Below are 17300 nucleotides of genomic sequence, written 5' to 3'. Positions count from 1 at the left end.
CTTAAAATTGTAAGGTAACGAATTAAATTTCGTTTCAATTAAAACTAATGAGTTATCGTTTAAAAAATTGATTTGCCATAAAAGAAGATGAATTATTTTGTCATTTTTTTCTTTTTCTCCTATTATAAAAAGTTTCATATGTATTTCTTTTTTTTCTAAACAAGCTTTACATACATATACATTCCTTCACAAAATTTTTCAATTAGAAATTAACAATATTATTGCCTTTTTATTAATGATGTGCCATGATCCTCAACTCGTTAAAATCGGCAATTAAAATCCGAATCGTCGAAAATGGGAAAAGCGAAAAGAAACTCGATTTTCCTCGAATCGAAGAAAGGCAGAATCTGGATTAATTCGACGATCCTCCAATTTTTAAGAGTCAAGGGATAAATTACTTTCCTTTCCTCGTCAAATTGCCACGATCATTTCGGATTACAACGATTAATCGATGTTGGCGCGTATCCGTGGCTCGATGCAGTCGCGAAGGTCTGATCGTCGTTTCCTGAAAACGCTGCCTAATGCTCATCGATTAATCACCGATAATGGAGCGAACCAACTAATTGCTCGCAGCGCCACCCTCTATTTCTCTTTGCGTTCGATCGTTAGTGCACGTAAAAAGAGAAAGAAATTAGTCGAATCTCATCTTCGAGTTCAATAAGTTTGAGATTATCGAATCGTGTTCATTATTTTTCTTCATAATTAGATCCAATTTCCTTGTACTATATAATTTTCTCGATTTTTTTTTGTTCTTCGATCATGTTGGGAAGATTGTTAGTTCATGATCAAATAAAAATTTTGAGGTTAATGTATATTGTGTTATCAAATGTAACACAACAGAATTTATGTATTGGAATTGGAACATGTTGATTATCCAAAAAATAAATTGAATTTGTGAAAGCGTGTACAAGTCTCGACAAAAATTCTGAAAAATTGGAATCCTATAGGAGATGGAAATAAATCAGTTAAGTGGGCAGAAAGTTAACTATTGTTATTCTAAAGTTAACTACTTTATCCTTTCGAAACTAATAGGATGATACATTTCAAGTAACTTTTGCAAGTATAATAGGATTGTTAAAATTTTCCTAATATGATACAAAGTGTATTAGACCATAATTTAATTATAAATAGGATTACAATGGAATAACATATAGCATCATATTTAGTTACAGTCTGGGATTATACTTGTATAACTTGTTCATATTTTTGAATTGCTGTAATTATGAAGAAATTATTAATTTTATTAATTTTATTTTAATAATATTTTACAATGAAAAATGATATCTAAAAAGTCGATTCACAATGGATTAAAAAAAATCCTTTTCAAAAATATCTGAAGTTCGATCAATACACTATCAAAATTCTGATCTTAATGAGCAATTAACAATTTCGTTAAGCACAGTTGCACGACTAATTCCAACAACGTAACAAGCTCACTCGATGTCCCTTAATACCTCCAATTCATCGTTCGAATGGCGAATTGCCAAGGGATGCTGTTCCACTAACATCTCCGATCTTCCGGATCGTTATATCACGCTCAAAGCTTATTTTTGCTATTTCATTTGGGATAAAAAGTGTATGGAGAATAATTATGTTGGAACGAAATTATAAGATCGCGATGGTGAATTTTTGAAAGGAAGGAAATTCAATAGAATCATTGTGTTGAGAAAATATTTGAGGATGCTTTTTAATTAAAAGCTTCGACTTCGTAGTTCTCTCTTCTTTATTGATCAAATATTTGCGAATGTTGGCGTCTGATAACTTCTGACTAATAACTTGCTTAATCGTGACGAAAATCGAACGAAATAGAATTTCGAGTGGATTATAAATTAAAAAATTTTGTTAATCCTTACTTATATTCAATATTTAAAAATTTTTCTTCTGTTGGAAAATTTTTTAAATAAGAAGATTAATTAAGACTATTCATATACTTGATCAATTTTAAAATAAAAAAAGATATGATAATTAGAGAAGAATCATTCCTGTATCTGATTACTGAAGTTTACAATGAATGGACTGGTAATCAGTTTAACTTTTGAAATTTGTCAATTATATAACAACTTAATAAATGAAACATGTTCTTTGCTTACCAAATTCCAAGTCAATTAAGTTGTTATTGATGAGTACTCACCTGGAACAAAAAAAAAGAGAGACAAATATAAGTCAAATGAATTGGACAAAAATTCTCAATAAATATTTCAAATTGACTAACAAAAACATGCATGATTAATTTCGAATCAAAAATTAAAATTCAACATGAAAATGTGAAACATCAAAATCACATTACGGTTTCAACGACGTGCAACCATCATAGATGGCATTCTCGGCAATTCATTATTCTATCCTCCATATTGAAAACATCTCGTCTCTCTATTTTCTCATCTTTTTCAAAATGCATTTTAACATCTAAAATTCCACGTTATTTTCCATCTTCCAAATAAAATTGAAAAAAAACTCGTAATAATTTTTAATTGGAAAACTTTGTAGAGATAATAAAAATAATATTTTAACGTCGTATCAAAAAAGACAACAAATGATACAAATTTCAATTTTCACATATGTTTCAGCTCTTTGACCAAGGAGGACGATATTATCGCGGATGCGTGCACGATACACGATATTTACAATTTCTGATAATCCAATGGCATGTGAAATATCGTATGGATGGAAAAAAAATGGAATTAGGAGTCGTGTGAATTTGCATGCTATCGGAGAGGGGGAATGGAGGAAAAAGACAATGTTAAAAATACGGAATTCTTGTGCCGTGGGGACATTCAGTTCACGAATTCTTTTTTTTTTTCTTTTTTATTCGTATTTCGTTGGATGTTGCTGGTGTTTGTGCAGCTGGAAAACAGAACCTCCTCGACTGGGTGGTACTAAAAAAAGAAAGGGGACAGGAGGAAATATGGTTAAATATTGGGAATACGTTTATCTTCGAATGCGATTAAAAGTTTGATGAATGCTCTGCACCGAAGGGAGAGATTAAAGGGCGAATTTCGTGGTGTGTGTATATATATATATATATATATCTAATCCGGTGATGGACGTGGATAGTGCACTCGTGAAAGGGAAAAAAAGGATTGCTTGTCGATTAAATTGATGTGAACTGTTTTATCGTGGAATTTATGATTTTTTTTTTATTTATTTAAGTTTAATGGAAATTGTTTTAGAATTAAAATATGAATATAGAATTGGATGAATTAAGAAATATCTTGGACTTTAAGATTTTGAATCTTTTGAATATGGGATAAAGAGGAAATTGAATAAATTAATTCCAATTTTCTAAATATATTTGAACAAGAAAGAATTTATTTAAAAAAAAAAACTTCTAGTAATATTAGTAATATTATTGATACAATTGATTGTAATAAGATTATCAAAATTCTAATAATAAATTTTATAAATCATAAATGATTGTGAAGAAATTGAAAAGTAATTAGTAAATTGTCATTCTATGAATTATTCTGAAATTAATTAAAAGTATTCTGGAACAAGATGAAGAATTCAAAGAAAATTCTACCCACGATTCTATTTAAAAAAAATAAAACTTGCATGATCGTTAAAGAATTAAAGTACTCTTCAAACAATCAGCAGTAACAATAAAGAATAAAGAGTCGAACAGCAGCATCATTCATTCTACAATTAAACATTCTCACACAATATTTCTCCATCGTGGAAAACTGTCGAGCCCTCTCCAAACTCTTAATTTCCTCTGTCAACCATTATTAAACATCGACGAATTATTCAAATTATAAGGTGTACACTTTCGACATACACTCTTTAGCAAATATCCTACAAAAGCTGATTCATGATCGAATCGTATAAGCGAAAAAAAAAAAAAAACAATTGTTAAAAGAGAAAGAAAAAAAAAAAAAAGAAAAATAGAATTCCATTATGGACATGTTTGCTAATGGAATTTCCGTTCTGAATAAATTTCAACAACGAGCAGGTAGGGATACGCTGGATACAGTTTGGCCGACTAACAACGGCGCCATTTTGTCCGCATGTATTAAAAAAATATTCTCTCTCGTTAAAATAAAGAGCAATATTTTACAGCCTTTTTTTTATCCCCCTCCCTCCTCTCTTTTTAACGTTCTTTTTTTTTTTTTTGTTTCAGTCGTACCACATCTTTCCACGTAACGTGGCGCTTTAATGGATTTTTTTAGGGGACTTCCGGTATTAAATGAACGTCGTTAATGGCTCCATATTCGGTTTTTTTTCCTTTCGAAGAACGGAAGAAAAAGTTTAATATTGTAAAGTTACGTTGCACCGAAGTTTTGTGGATTCGGCAAATTGGTTTGATAGATCGTGTTGGTGAGTATCGAGTTTTTTTTTTTTTTTTTTAGGACACCAGTGTCCTAAATTTATAATTGTGATCCATTATGACGTTTTCTTCTTTCTCGTTTCACAAATCGATTTCGTTGTCGCTTTGATTCTTTTGGGGAAATGGAACATTTGTCAAGATGTCTGCTTTCTTCTTCGATGTAATTGTAAAATTAAAAAGTGTTATTAATGTTATTATGAATAAATAAAGTAAGTCATTTATATATTTACATTTACATTTTTAAATCCTCGATATTTGAAATTGATTTCAGTGATGTTCCTGGATAAATATCATAAATATCATCAAATTGTAACCATCGATTATCCAAGTACATAGTTATAGAAATTGGTAAAAATAAATCCAATTAAATGGACAGAAAGTTAACCGACCATTATTGTATATTTCGATGAAAAATATCGAACCTTTGAATTTTTACAAAAGGAAACGATATATCGAATTAAAAAATCAAAAAAAAAAAAAGCAATTTTTTTCAAAACATAAAATCAAATGAAAAAATATCCCCGGGGAAAAAATATCAAAATCTTTCTTTTAAATTTTTCAAAAGGAGAAACAATATCGAGTTATTAAAAATTAAAAAAAAAAAAAGAAAAAAGAGACAACGATTCTTTTGAATTGCATCATAACAAATAAAAAAATACTTTGAAAACGAGACGTCTCCATTCCTCGTGGAATGAGGCGGCAGAGATAAAAAGAGAGCGCGGATTGTGCGAAAAGAAAAGTTTGAGAAAGAGTTGGCCGGGTGGTACTTAACATCCGACGACTTGAAAACGCGCGTTTATCTATCCAGCCTTTGGTGGCCGCGAGAGGTTCCTTTTATCGCTAGGCGCGACCGGAAGTGGTGACATCGAGGGGGCAAAAAAGACGGAAATGCATAGAGACGCCAGGGGTAAGACGGTGCACACGAGGTGGTTGGCCAACTAAAGAGCCTGGAGTATCAAGTTTTAACGAGATGTGTTCGGAGACTTTATGACTACGAGGTACTCGGCAGACATAAAGAGCCGTGTACGACGAAAGCGCGTTTTTCCATTCCACCGAGGAAAATTGGTAGAGAGGAAAAGGTTTGAAGAAGTGTGTCGGTCAATGGGTTACCGACCGAGTCACCGGTTAAATGGGCTAATGAGTAAGCAAATGACTGAGAAAGTAAGATGTTGATATTGAAGACGAGTCGCTTCAAGAATATGGTAATTAAGCACGAGTAGATAATTATGTATAGGTGAACCAGTGAAGAAGAATTTTTATGAATAATTGTTGTCGGAGTTAATAAAATGGTTGAGTTAGTGAACGAGTTGAATTGATAAATTACAGAGTGATTAAGTGAATGAGTTAGTAACCTATCAATGATCTAATTATTAAGTGAGAAAACTAATAAGTTGTTGAGTTAGTTGTTGAATGGATAAACTAACAAATGAATTGGTAAATGATTGATCTGATAAATAGAAATTGAATTGATAGTGAGTGAATATTGTTAACCTATTAAATACCTAAATCAATAAGTAATCTAGTTATTAAATTAACAAGTGAATAAATGAGTGAATTACTGATATAATAAAACAATAGATTAATAAATGGACGATATAACAAATCACTTACATAATCCATAACAGATTAAGTTTGCAAGTGAGTGAATAAATTAATGCATCAAGTAAAATTACATAAAATACATAATCAGTATTCCGCTTCATAAATGAATAAGTGAAATAAAGAATTGGATCATAAATAAATAATCGTTCAATACATATTATTGAATCCAATATAACGAAGAAATGGAAATAAAATAAAAATGATTACAGCAGCGTCACTCTCGTCGCGAAAATGAAGAGTGAAATTGTTGCGGTCGATCGAGAGCGAAACGATTCGTTTCGATTGGCATCGTTGTTGTGTAGTAACAAAATAATTGCGGGATTCTGTGAGTGCCGCGCCTCTTGTCCCAAGATTTGTATAAAAATCGTTCGTTCCAGTGACGAGCACCACCGTGATTCCAATAGAGAGACTGTTAAAAAAGAAAAAGAAACTATGTGATGTTTAACCATCGATTGCATTGCCTCTTTTTATTCTCTACTCGAGTTTTATAGACACCAACAGCTTCTCTTGGGATTTTATTCGAATAATTCAACACTCGTGGCCAATATCGAACTAATTAACGTAACGAGCGAGATAAATAATCCGCGCATTGCGTGTATTACGATAATTATCCATGTTAAATTTTTCCTGGATGCTTTCGTGAATGAGTTTTGCAAATTGGTAACGATAAATAATAGGTTAGGAAAATATGATTTCAAAAAAACTAATAAGAATAAATAATGAAAATTCTCGATATTCTTGATCTCAATCGTATAATCTTTTTTCATAACCTCCAAAAGTTATAATATTGATGGACTCGGTTAACCTAGACACTCCAGTGAATTTTAATATTCAGATTTAATCTAATATTAGAAGACGAATAAGCAGATAATTTTATTAAACATTTTTCACTGTTTAAACAATTTAACATAAAAAAGAAAGTAGAATCCAAAAAATTAATCAATAGAGAATTTTCTCCTATGAATTTGCTAAAATTTAACACTTTACTCTACTAAAAATCTGCATTACGTCGCATAATTTTTTTTTTTGTATCTGTATACTTTTCAAAAAATAATCTTTCAAACATTCTCGTGTATTTACGAGGCGATTAAAAATCATTCTATGCGATCGTTTCGAGTGAAATTAATAGTAATAATTGCCAGATGGGACGAGATGGACACGGATGAATAAAAGATGAAATTAAAGCGGACGAACAGGCTGATGGGCAAGTTTCGACTGGAAAATTTTACTCTTTTCTATCCCTTTCTATTTATTAACGCACGGTTCAACGATATCTTCGAGTGGCCATAAATCTTCAAGTAGTTGCCTGTTACCAAGATAATGAAGGAAATGAGAAGAATTTTCAGCGAACGAGAAACGATATATATCGCAGAACTTGTTTGCATTTTTCGTGGAAAGCCATGTAAAAAAAGAAAAAAGAAAAAAAGCGGCAGCAATCGAAATGCAATTATTGCTAGTATCGATATATATATATAGCTACAGGAATTGAACTTTATTTTTATAAAATAAAAATAACGAATATAAAGATTGAATAATTCAGATAAAATAAAAAAATAAATTATCTTCAAATAATAATAAAAAATAAAAGATAACGAATAATATTTTGGTTTAAAAATATCAATATATAATAATTATTTAAGGATTTTTTTTTACGATTATTATAAGGTATATATAAAAAATCTTTAATTATTTTAAACTTTCTCAATTTTTATTCTAAAATTTGTTGAAACTTTTTTTTTAGAAAAACAAAAAAGGAAATAAAGAAAGAAGAGTGGAAAAGATGAAAATTACGTGGAATATTTTCCACACGAAGTCCACGTAAGTATCATAATATTCCATCGCATAACTCTTTTAATTCGAAGATAAAGGGTATCCTCGAGGACGTGAAATGCACGAGAACAAAAATTCACCGTGGAAAAATTGTTATTCCTGGATAATTCAACGGGAAATGAAGCGGACGCTTCTCGAACAAAATCTCGAGCGCGATTCCATACACTTTTATTTCTTCCCTTGGAAAAACGTGCAGGATTAAGCTTTTTCCTTCGAAAATGATTACTTGTGAAGGAAGCTGTTTTACATTTAAATCAAACCAGCCTGTCTTGAAATCAATTCGGAGCTGTGGTATGGTTTTACAATTTAAATATCCCGCCAGAAGAAATAAAGAAGGCTTATCAAGTATCACGTCTGCCACAGTTTAACTTATCCTTGCTCGATATCACGTGAATTGAGCTTATCGCGATTATCTTTCCTTTGGAAAATTGATCATTTGTCGTGTAAGTGAATATAAGATATTTAAAACATTTTCTTTGCTTTTTCACTGAAGATTTTTAATTATTTTTAACTATTTTAATTATTTTTATTAAAGATAATGATTATTTCTTTTTATTTTGTTTCAGGTAAGAAAATTGAGAGGTTTATTTTGAATAAAGATGTTGATTTTTAGTACAGTAATTATATTTTTTTGAAAAACTAGTTACTTATATAAATTGAATATAAGGATATTTTTGTATTGCTGTAATTTTGGGAAAAAATTATGGTATGACAATCAATCAAAGTTTATTTTAAGAAGCAAAGCATTTAATTTCACGTGTCTCGATTAAATTTTCTCTGATGATTCTTTCATATTAAAAGAATGGAGTGGAAAGAATCGAAAATAGTTTCTTATCTTAAAAATTTTATAAATTCATATGATTCTACGATTAATAAATAGTTTGTACAATTTGCATTGTACTGAGTTTTTAAAGCTAAGCTTCTACTTTATAATGAATTCTTAAAAATTGAAAATAAGATTTTTTTTTCATTGCTATATCACATCTTGAATGAAAAGTGAACTTGAAGAATGGAAAAAAAATCGTATAATAATTTTTGAGAGTTCAATATAAAAAGAAGATTTCCTTTTAAAAAATCATTATAAAATGAAGCGCGTGGAAAATTTATTAGAGTCTCTAAAGTAGATTGAACTTAAAATTGTGAAATTTTTAAGAAAAGACAATCTTCAATTTTCCATCTCATTTTTTAATATGAAACAAATATGTGGGAAAAATTTAACCAAGATATGTAAAAACAGAGGTTTTATTTTTTAAAATGATTGATTATTATAAGATATTTATTTCCAAAGTTACAGCAATTTAAAGATTGACAATTTTTGAATTGCTGTAACTTTAGAATGAAATATCTTACACTAATTATTCTCAGCTTATTTCAAAGAGCAAACTTCTGATTTTCAGATATTTAATTGAATTTTTTCTAAGTCTTTTTTTATATTAAAAAACGAAGTGCAAAAACAAAGGTAATTTTTTTTTTTAATAATTTTACACTTTCATCGATTCTACAAAAATTAATTGATTTTTTTTCGCAATTAGTTTTATAATGATTTTTCAGAGCAAAGTTTCTACTTTATAATAAGACCTTAAAAGTTGACCTACGACTTTTTTTCGTTGCTGTATCACGTCTTGAATAAAAAGTGAACTTGAAGAATAAAAAAAAAATCGTATAATAATTTTTGAGAGCTCATTATAAAGAAGAAACTTCTCTTCAAAAGCTTATTGCAAAATAAAATTCGTAGAAAGTTTATTAAGCTTGTTAGAATCGACTGAAGTTATAAAATTTAGAAAAAAAAAATCTAACTTTCTTTTTTATTCTATTTTTTGATATAATAAATTTATGAGGAAAAATTTAATTCAGGCATATGAAAATAAATGTATTTAAAATAAATCCTGACTGAATTTTATACAACATTTCTTTCAAAAGTTATAACAGTTCAAAGATAGGCAATTTTTTAGTTAAAATTCAATAAATAGATATGTGCATTTTATATATATTTTCTGTATTTTCATATATAATACAAATTACAATTATATATAAATTTCTAATACATTTTGTTTTTTCTACAGCAATTCCTGAAGAATAACAGGTTAAAAAAATTGAGTATAAAAAGGGTAAGTACAAAATAGGTAAGTATAATAAATTCCATAATTAGAATTAAGTAAAATGATAAAAAAAATGAATTTGTTACTGCAAATGTAACGTTTTAAAGGAGTAATTATAAAAAAAAGGTAAGTATAAAGCAGGTAAGTATATCAGGTAAGTAAATTTTTATAATAATAACGTGAAAAACGTAAAAATTGAAAAATATGCTTTAATGCAAATCCTGGCTGTTCGCTCCTTTGGTATAATTCTAAGAACTTCGAAAATTCTAAGAATTTCAAAAATTCTAAGAATAACGTCACTTCCAAGAAATGTCGAAATTCTAGGAAAAATTTTTCGAACGACCTCCTATCAACTCATGTTCTCCTAATACAAAGTGCAAAAATTGGCCAAAAATTTTGCTCGTCCAAGAATTTCGATAATTCTAAGAATTTGACGTCATTTCCAAGAAGTGCCGAAAAATTCCAAGAATTTGACGTCACTTCCAAGAAGTGCCGAAATTCTGGGAAAAATTCTTCGATCGACCTCCTATCAAGTTATGTTCTCCTAATACAAAGTCGAGTTTTCGACAAAAATTTTTTTTCTTCAACCTTTTCCAGGAATTTGACGTCATTTCCAAGAATTTCGAAATTTCCAGGAATTTGACGTCATTTCCAAGAATTGCTAAAATTTTTCGAACATTTCGACTTTTAAAAATGATTTGCGCGAAATTTAAAATTTTTTTTTTACAATTTAATATACTTACCTTTCATACTTACCTTTTTACATACTTACCTTTTTACATACTTACCTTTTACATACTTACCTCTTTAAGCGCCATATATCCCAAAAAACATTTTTTCAACATTTTACTTAAAACTAAGTATTAAAATTTGATATACTTACCTATTTTATATTTGCTTTTTAAAATTCAGCCCTTTATACTGTCATTTTCATAAAGAACTATTAAAATGTATAAAAAATATATCGTATTTATTCTTTATGCCACTTTCTTTTTAACCTGATTATTAAAATCAGAATTCACGAAGATAATAAACGAGATGAGAGTCACTTCCTTTTAAGTTTCATCCAATTTTCCACTCTTTCCCCTGAAATATAATATAAATGATGATAAAAAATACATTCTTTAAAGATACAAAGAATAAAATTCCAATAAATTACAATAATATTTCTAATTTAAATTAACTTACCATCCACAATTGTTAACTAATCCCAATTACTCGAACCGAATAAATCCAATGCAATTTAACCATTTTCACAAAAATTCACAGTCACTGAAGAGCTAAAAAAAAAAAAAAAAAACTCCTCCAACTGTTCGAATCTTGCACAATTCAACGAATCTTGAAAAACATCCGGTGGAAGAAAGTTCGATCCGCGGAAACCCATCCAGCTGCATATTCGAGCAATCGATTTAGAAAACGTATCCGGTGTTAAAAGTGGAAAAGTTTGGAGGTTAGACGCGGCTAGACGTCACCAGAAATATTCGGCCCGCTCCTCTTAGAGCCGAAAAATCGTAGGGGAGTTTTTGTTAAGCCAAGGAAACTTCCGGCGAACCGAGGCCAAATTCTCGCGAAAACTTTTCGTTTCAGATTAGATATTTGCTTCGAATCCACGTTTTTTGCTCAAAAACTGTCCCCTTCCCGCCATCTTGTTTCGATCGAGTTTCATAATGGAATCCCTGATGCTGATTGGACGAGAGCGAGAAATTGGATTGGTGGATTCGTGGCGTTTGATATAGAGTAGAATCTTTATTGTGTGAATGTTTTATTACGCGAATAAAATGTATTTTATATCGTAATATGCAAATGTAAGTGTGCTCATCTTCTTGTGAAATTTCATCTTGTGGAAATATTCCATTATACTTGCATTTGTAGAAAGATTGATCTGAGAATTTAATTTGTTTAACATGAAACATATGTATTTAGCATTGTTAGTAATAAAATTTGTTAATAAAAAAAAAAAGTGAATTTAGTAGTGTATTATTTATAGCTACAGAAACAAGATTTTAGATCTAAAAGTAAATGTACATACCACAAGATTCACGATTGAAGAAATTTAATTTATAATTTAGCTTCTTTAAACAAAATTTTAGGACTCACTCAACAAGTTTATAATTTTTTGAATATCGTCTATTTTTTGATTTTGTTTCATTTTATTTGAAATATTAAACGAAACTAACTCCATCTACTCTTTTACGTGAAAATTTTCTTAATTCATTCTACTTTCATTATTGCATAGAAACAAGAATAATTTAATTTCCTCCGAAATGAAATTCTAATCTGAATCGCAACGATAATGATTCTAAAACAAATAGTTTTTAAAATTTAATACCAAAGTTACAATACCTTTTAATTTTTCTTCTTTTTTTTCTCCTAGTTAAAAGCGAATAGGAAGCATTATAATCGAAGCGATTTTACTTTAATTTCATATTGGAATCAAACTTGAAGCCCGTTTCAGTATTCTATTTGCAACAGTCTGTTTATTACATCGCGTTTCGATGTTTGTTCGCGTATTTACATTAAACGAAATTCCCCTCTCCGTGGAATCGTAATCCCCCGGGTGAAATGCGATTTCAAAATCGATTTGGGGGAAAGGGGGAAAGGAGTGCTGGAGCGTAAGAATTAAAAATCAACTTGATGCCGATAATTCTTGCGATATCTATCTACGAACAAACACAACATACCGATTTCTATCGGTAAGGTAGAAAAGTAGAAAGAGAGGAGGTGAAGAATCGATTAAATCTGAGATTAAAGAGAGAGAGGGAGGAACACTTTGATCGTTCATGGTTAAATTACAAATTATGAAAATAGGGAAAAATAAAGAAAGAAGAGGGGGGAAAGGGGGATCGATTAAATTTAAAATTAAAAAGAAAAATTCGAATCGAGGAAGAGGTTGGAAAAAGATGTATCGTATCTTCCTCTGTTGCAAGTGCAAATTATAAAAAAAAAAAAAAAAAATAGGGAAAAATTGAATAAACCTGATTATAAAATAATCAAGTAAAAAAACATGAAATTAAAAGGCAGAGGAAAAAATCAGGGATAAGGGGAGATGGGAGAAAAAAAAACTCACATTGGGAAAGAACACTTTGAATTTTCACAGTTCAAACTCGATTCTCTCGTTAAAATACAAATTACAAAAATAAAAGAAGAAAATGAAAATCGATTAAATCTGAAAGATTAAAAAAAGGGGGGAAATCGGAGATAGAAGAAAAATTCGAATCGAGGAGGGATCGTCATTCTAAAGGACGAAAAAATACTTGAAAAATTTTCACTGGATACTTCTTTTGGATTAGATTGAAAAAAAAAAAAAAAAAGTAGTGTCAAACTTGAAATTAGAAATAAAAGAAATAGAAAGAAAAAAAACGGGAGTTAAGAGAAAAATTTAAATTGAGCAAGAATCGTGGAAAAAAAAGGAAAGAGGAAAGAGGGTGAATAGCTATTTTGAATGTCCACGGAGGGGTATTTCGGTTCTTCGGTCAAATTACATCCATCCAAGCGGTGATATTCGAAAGGAAAAATGGTGCAACGTGACTGAAAGGGCGAACAACCGGGGTAAAAAACAAAGCCGCGCATTATACACAGGCGGTACACGACGAATATTCGTTACGAAGTAATGAAAGCCGTTGTTCGAATGCCGGCTGCCGGAAAATCGCTGCTCTAAAACGGGGAAAACGCCGTCCGACCGAGAAAACGCGGAAAACAGCCAACGTGACTTGTCGAATTCCGATGAATTTTACATCAACGATGCAACTTTTTTTTCCTTCCCCCCCACTCCTTTCTTCCTTTTTATTTCAACGAGGATCAAACGTGACTTCGTTATTACGCGTATCAAAAAACGTTGTAAGCGATACGTTCTTTTTTCTCTCCGTGGACTCATTAAACGTAACGACGGTGTTGTACGCGACATCGAAAAAGCGTTGTCGAATATATTATATTCGAAAATATTATTTTCCAAGAAAACGATAAAAGAAAATATCGAAAATTAAACACTGAATTTTAAACACTGAATTAAACTGTAAGAATTTTTCGAGATAAATGTTTATCTTGATAGAAAATTTTAGTTTGATAGAAAACACTCCTGCGTTTGAGGTTAGAATAATCGAAGAAAGAAACGATATCTGTTCCACTGACAAGTGTATCCATTCTTCCATGTATTAGATGGTTCTCAATTGGTAAGTATTATTGTTACCAATTTTTCCCTCTCATTTCCTTCTTTTTTTAAATTCAGAAGGGAAAATCTAATTTTCTCGATACCCGGAATACTATTCTAACGACTATACTCCAACGTGCAATACAGTTGTGCCCGTGCATACGTTCCTTCCTCCATCTGCCGGCCGTGGCTTCTTAAACGACAGTCAAGAGGAATATATTCGTTGCTCTCGTTTCGCGATTACGAGTTCGTTAGTAGGAGAGGTCTACCCTCGAAAGTTACGTAACTTGGGGACTCGACTTTATGCAACATCAATTACGGAAATGAACTCGGTCGCCGCGGTACTCGAGCGCGAAATCGTGGAAAGGATTCGTCGATTCGTTGCGTCGAATGAGCATTAGGGGGCCTTCCATGGCTTGTTATCTTGTTTTATTTATTTATTTATTTATTTCCCCCTTTACATCCAATTTTTTCTCTGCTTTTTTTTAACCTTAAATAACTCGTCGTTTACTCGTCGGAGAGTTTATTTCACTTTATTAATTTTTATCGACTGAGAATATCGTTTATCGGTTATTCTTATTTAATTACTCGTTATTTTATTCAACATATTAATTGTTTTATCATTTTATTCGTTATTTTATTGCATATAACATTCGTCATCTATTCGAATTACAGATTTTTTTATCGATCGAGTATGATTTTTATAGGTTATGTTATTTCGTAACGAAGATTAAACGAAAAAAGATCCGTTATTTTTTTCTTTTTCTTTTTTTTCACGATTTTTGACTACTCGTGCAGGATCTGATCACGCAAGATGAGAGCAGATTAGTTTAATTCATAATGAGATTTCTGAATGTAACGTAGCAGGAGAATCGTTAATTGCTACTCTTATCGATGGAGATAATTATCACTGCACTTGGATTTAACGAATCCAATCGACGCGTCGATTTCACTTTCTTCTGAAACTTCTTGATTGTACGATATATCTTTTTCGAAATTCGATAACCGATTATTTAAGAAGAATAAAATAATTAAAATTGATAAAATATTAATTTCTTAATAATTGAAAAGAACAAAATTGAAATACTTCTTGACTATTATTATCAATTAATTGTTATCCTTGTGATAATTAACTCTTGAATTTTATTGATTTCAGTTTACATTGGAATTTCTCAATAATCCTATGGTATCCTATTCTTTGGATACGATACTTTTCTGCCAATCGTCGATTTTCGACAATACGATTTCTCCATTAAAATTGAGAAATGAAGAAAAATAAAAAATTCTTTGGAACTTCTTTTTTTCTTTGGCACGTTATCTTGGCCAAACTTACCGATACGATCGCCTGATATTACGAACATAACGGGCCGACAAACCCTTTGGAAACGGAATACCAATTGAAGAACGAGTTCCAAAGTAAATTTTTCTTCGTGTCGTGTCGTGTCGCGTTCCAGTTGGAAATGGAAAAGTTTCCATCTTAAATGACGATCGAAATGGATGGATGCAATGTGCAATCTGCACCCGTCGAAGATAATCGTAGAGGATGGAAAGAGACGGGGGCGGCTTATGACCGCGTTGTGGCCAAAAAATGGTGCAATTACATTCCCCCGTCCAAAGAATCCTCGTTTAATGGTAATAAAAATTTGAAATTTTAGCAGCGGGATGCTTTTCGCTTTTCGTCCAAACTTTCCTTGGATCCGGATTCATCCGAATAAATGTGATATTGCGAAAAGTTTGGTACGATGATCTGGCTGGCTCTCGCAGATACGATTATTTTAAAAGTATTTACGATACTTGGGTCACTTTGATTCTCCTTCATGCAAGAAATGATATAATTTAAAAGTAAGTACTTTCTTACTACGTATTGTAAATGAATAATAAACAATAAAATAATTCTCTTAAATTGTTACTTCTTAGACTCTTCAAGTTCGGGAAAAAAGTATAAGATATATTTAAAATTAGAAGAAAAAAGGGGAGGAAAAGGAAGAATATTATTTCCTGTATTTGACACTAATGGGTAAAATTTGATTGGTTATTACGAATAAAGTTGCTTTAATAATTCATTGTTCAAAACATAATAATAATAATCCATTGCAAATAATTGCAATGCCAAATGGTCGAGATTATATGAAAAGCCACGATCGATAATAGCCACGAATAAATTAGTTATTTGAGCATTTTAATAAGTAATTACTTATAAGTAATTTTATTCGAAATTTTTAACCAGTTACTTATTCAATTAATTAATGCCCAACTCTATTCGACACTCGTCTATGGAAGAAATTATTTAGAAAAACTCATCTCTGATCGATCATCGAAACTTAAATATACATTGCAAAATACTTCAAATCGTAGAGCATTCCTTCGTTTCAATGGTAATTATATATATATATAATATATAAACTATTCTAACAATGATTATGCGAATGCACTCAACCGGAAAAGATTAACCTAGGAGGGTCTCTATTAATCCATAGGTTGTGCACCGATACCGACTGCGACCACCGGTGTAATTAAATAATCAGCCGAGCCGGATAACAGTTTCCGCGTAAACAGCTATCGCAACGCTACAATTAATCCAACATTTGGCGTTATCGTTTGCGGCTACCGTGCACACACGCCGCAAACACATGCAAATCCACACCTACACGATCGCCGCCACGCCAGAACGCTAATATTAAATCATCAGGGGGCGAATTATGCACCACCAAACAGGTTTATCATTCGTTAATAACATTTCCATCCGAAATCGTCCACCGCCGCTTGTTAAAATTATCCTCTTGAAGGAAAAAACCGATTTAAAAAAAAAAAAAAAAAAACGCGTTAGCCGATGAAACTCGACCCTTGACCTCGATTCATCCACGAGTCCTTGAACCGCAAAAGCGATATCTGAATATTCGAACCGTGGGAACCGCTTTGATCTCCGTTTCGAGGAATATGAAAAAAAGGTGTTTCGCGCGTGCTTATACCGACTCATGAACGAAACGGAGACAAATAATAAATTTCGTTCGATAGAAATTTTTTTGAAGCAAGCCTCACCTATTTCACAATGACAGAAACAAAAAAAAAACTGTTAATTATCAAATTAGTTTGGATTCAATCACGAGGAATAATGCGACCGAATTCTGGATAAACTTTCTCTCTCGTTACGAAAAAAATCGAACGAACCAAGGATCGATTATACACGCACGCACATCGAAATTTAAATCAAATTAAAAGTAAATCGTCGCTTCTAAGCGCGCGAGAGCATCTCGGTTCTCCCCACCCAGAAGGAGATGGAGAGGGGAGGGAGGGACTG

The 17300-nt window shown here is 31.1% G+C and overlaps 1 protein-coding gene and 1 long non-coding RNA gene across 5 annotated transcripts in view; one reads left to right on the top strand and one right to left on the bottom strand.

Annotated features, from left to right (window-relative positions):
- Positions 1-17300, bottom strand: part of LOC122711723 (tyrosine-protein kinase Btk29A) — a 159448-nt gene that overhangs the window by 96988 nt on the left and 45160 nt on the right. The window lies entirely within an intron of this gene.
- Positions 642-4544, top strand: LOC122711739. Of its 2 annotated transcripts, XR_006346174.1 has the most exons (4): positions 642-964; positions 2568-3001; positions 4118-4314; positions 4464-4544. It is a non-coding gene; the product is annotated as an uncharacterized LOC122711739 (long non-coding RNA). The 2 variants fall into 2 exon arrangements; XR_006346173.1 differs by lacking the exons at positions 642-964; positions 2568-3001 and adding an exon at positions 3386-3949.

This window comes from Apis laboriosa, unplaced genomic scaffold (assembly GCF_014066325.1).
Source record: "Apis laboriosa isolate Shangri-la unplaced genomic scaffold, ASM1406632v1 scaffold17_cov146, whole genome shotgun sequence".
Classification (NCBI taxonomy): domain Eukaryota; kingdom Metazoa; phylum Arthropoda; class Insecta; order Hymenoptera; family Apidae; genus Apis; species Apis laboriosa.
The sequence above is the reverse complement of the archived record's forward strand: the minus strand, read 5'-3'. Positions and strand labels throughout refer to the sequence as shown.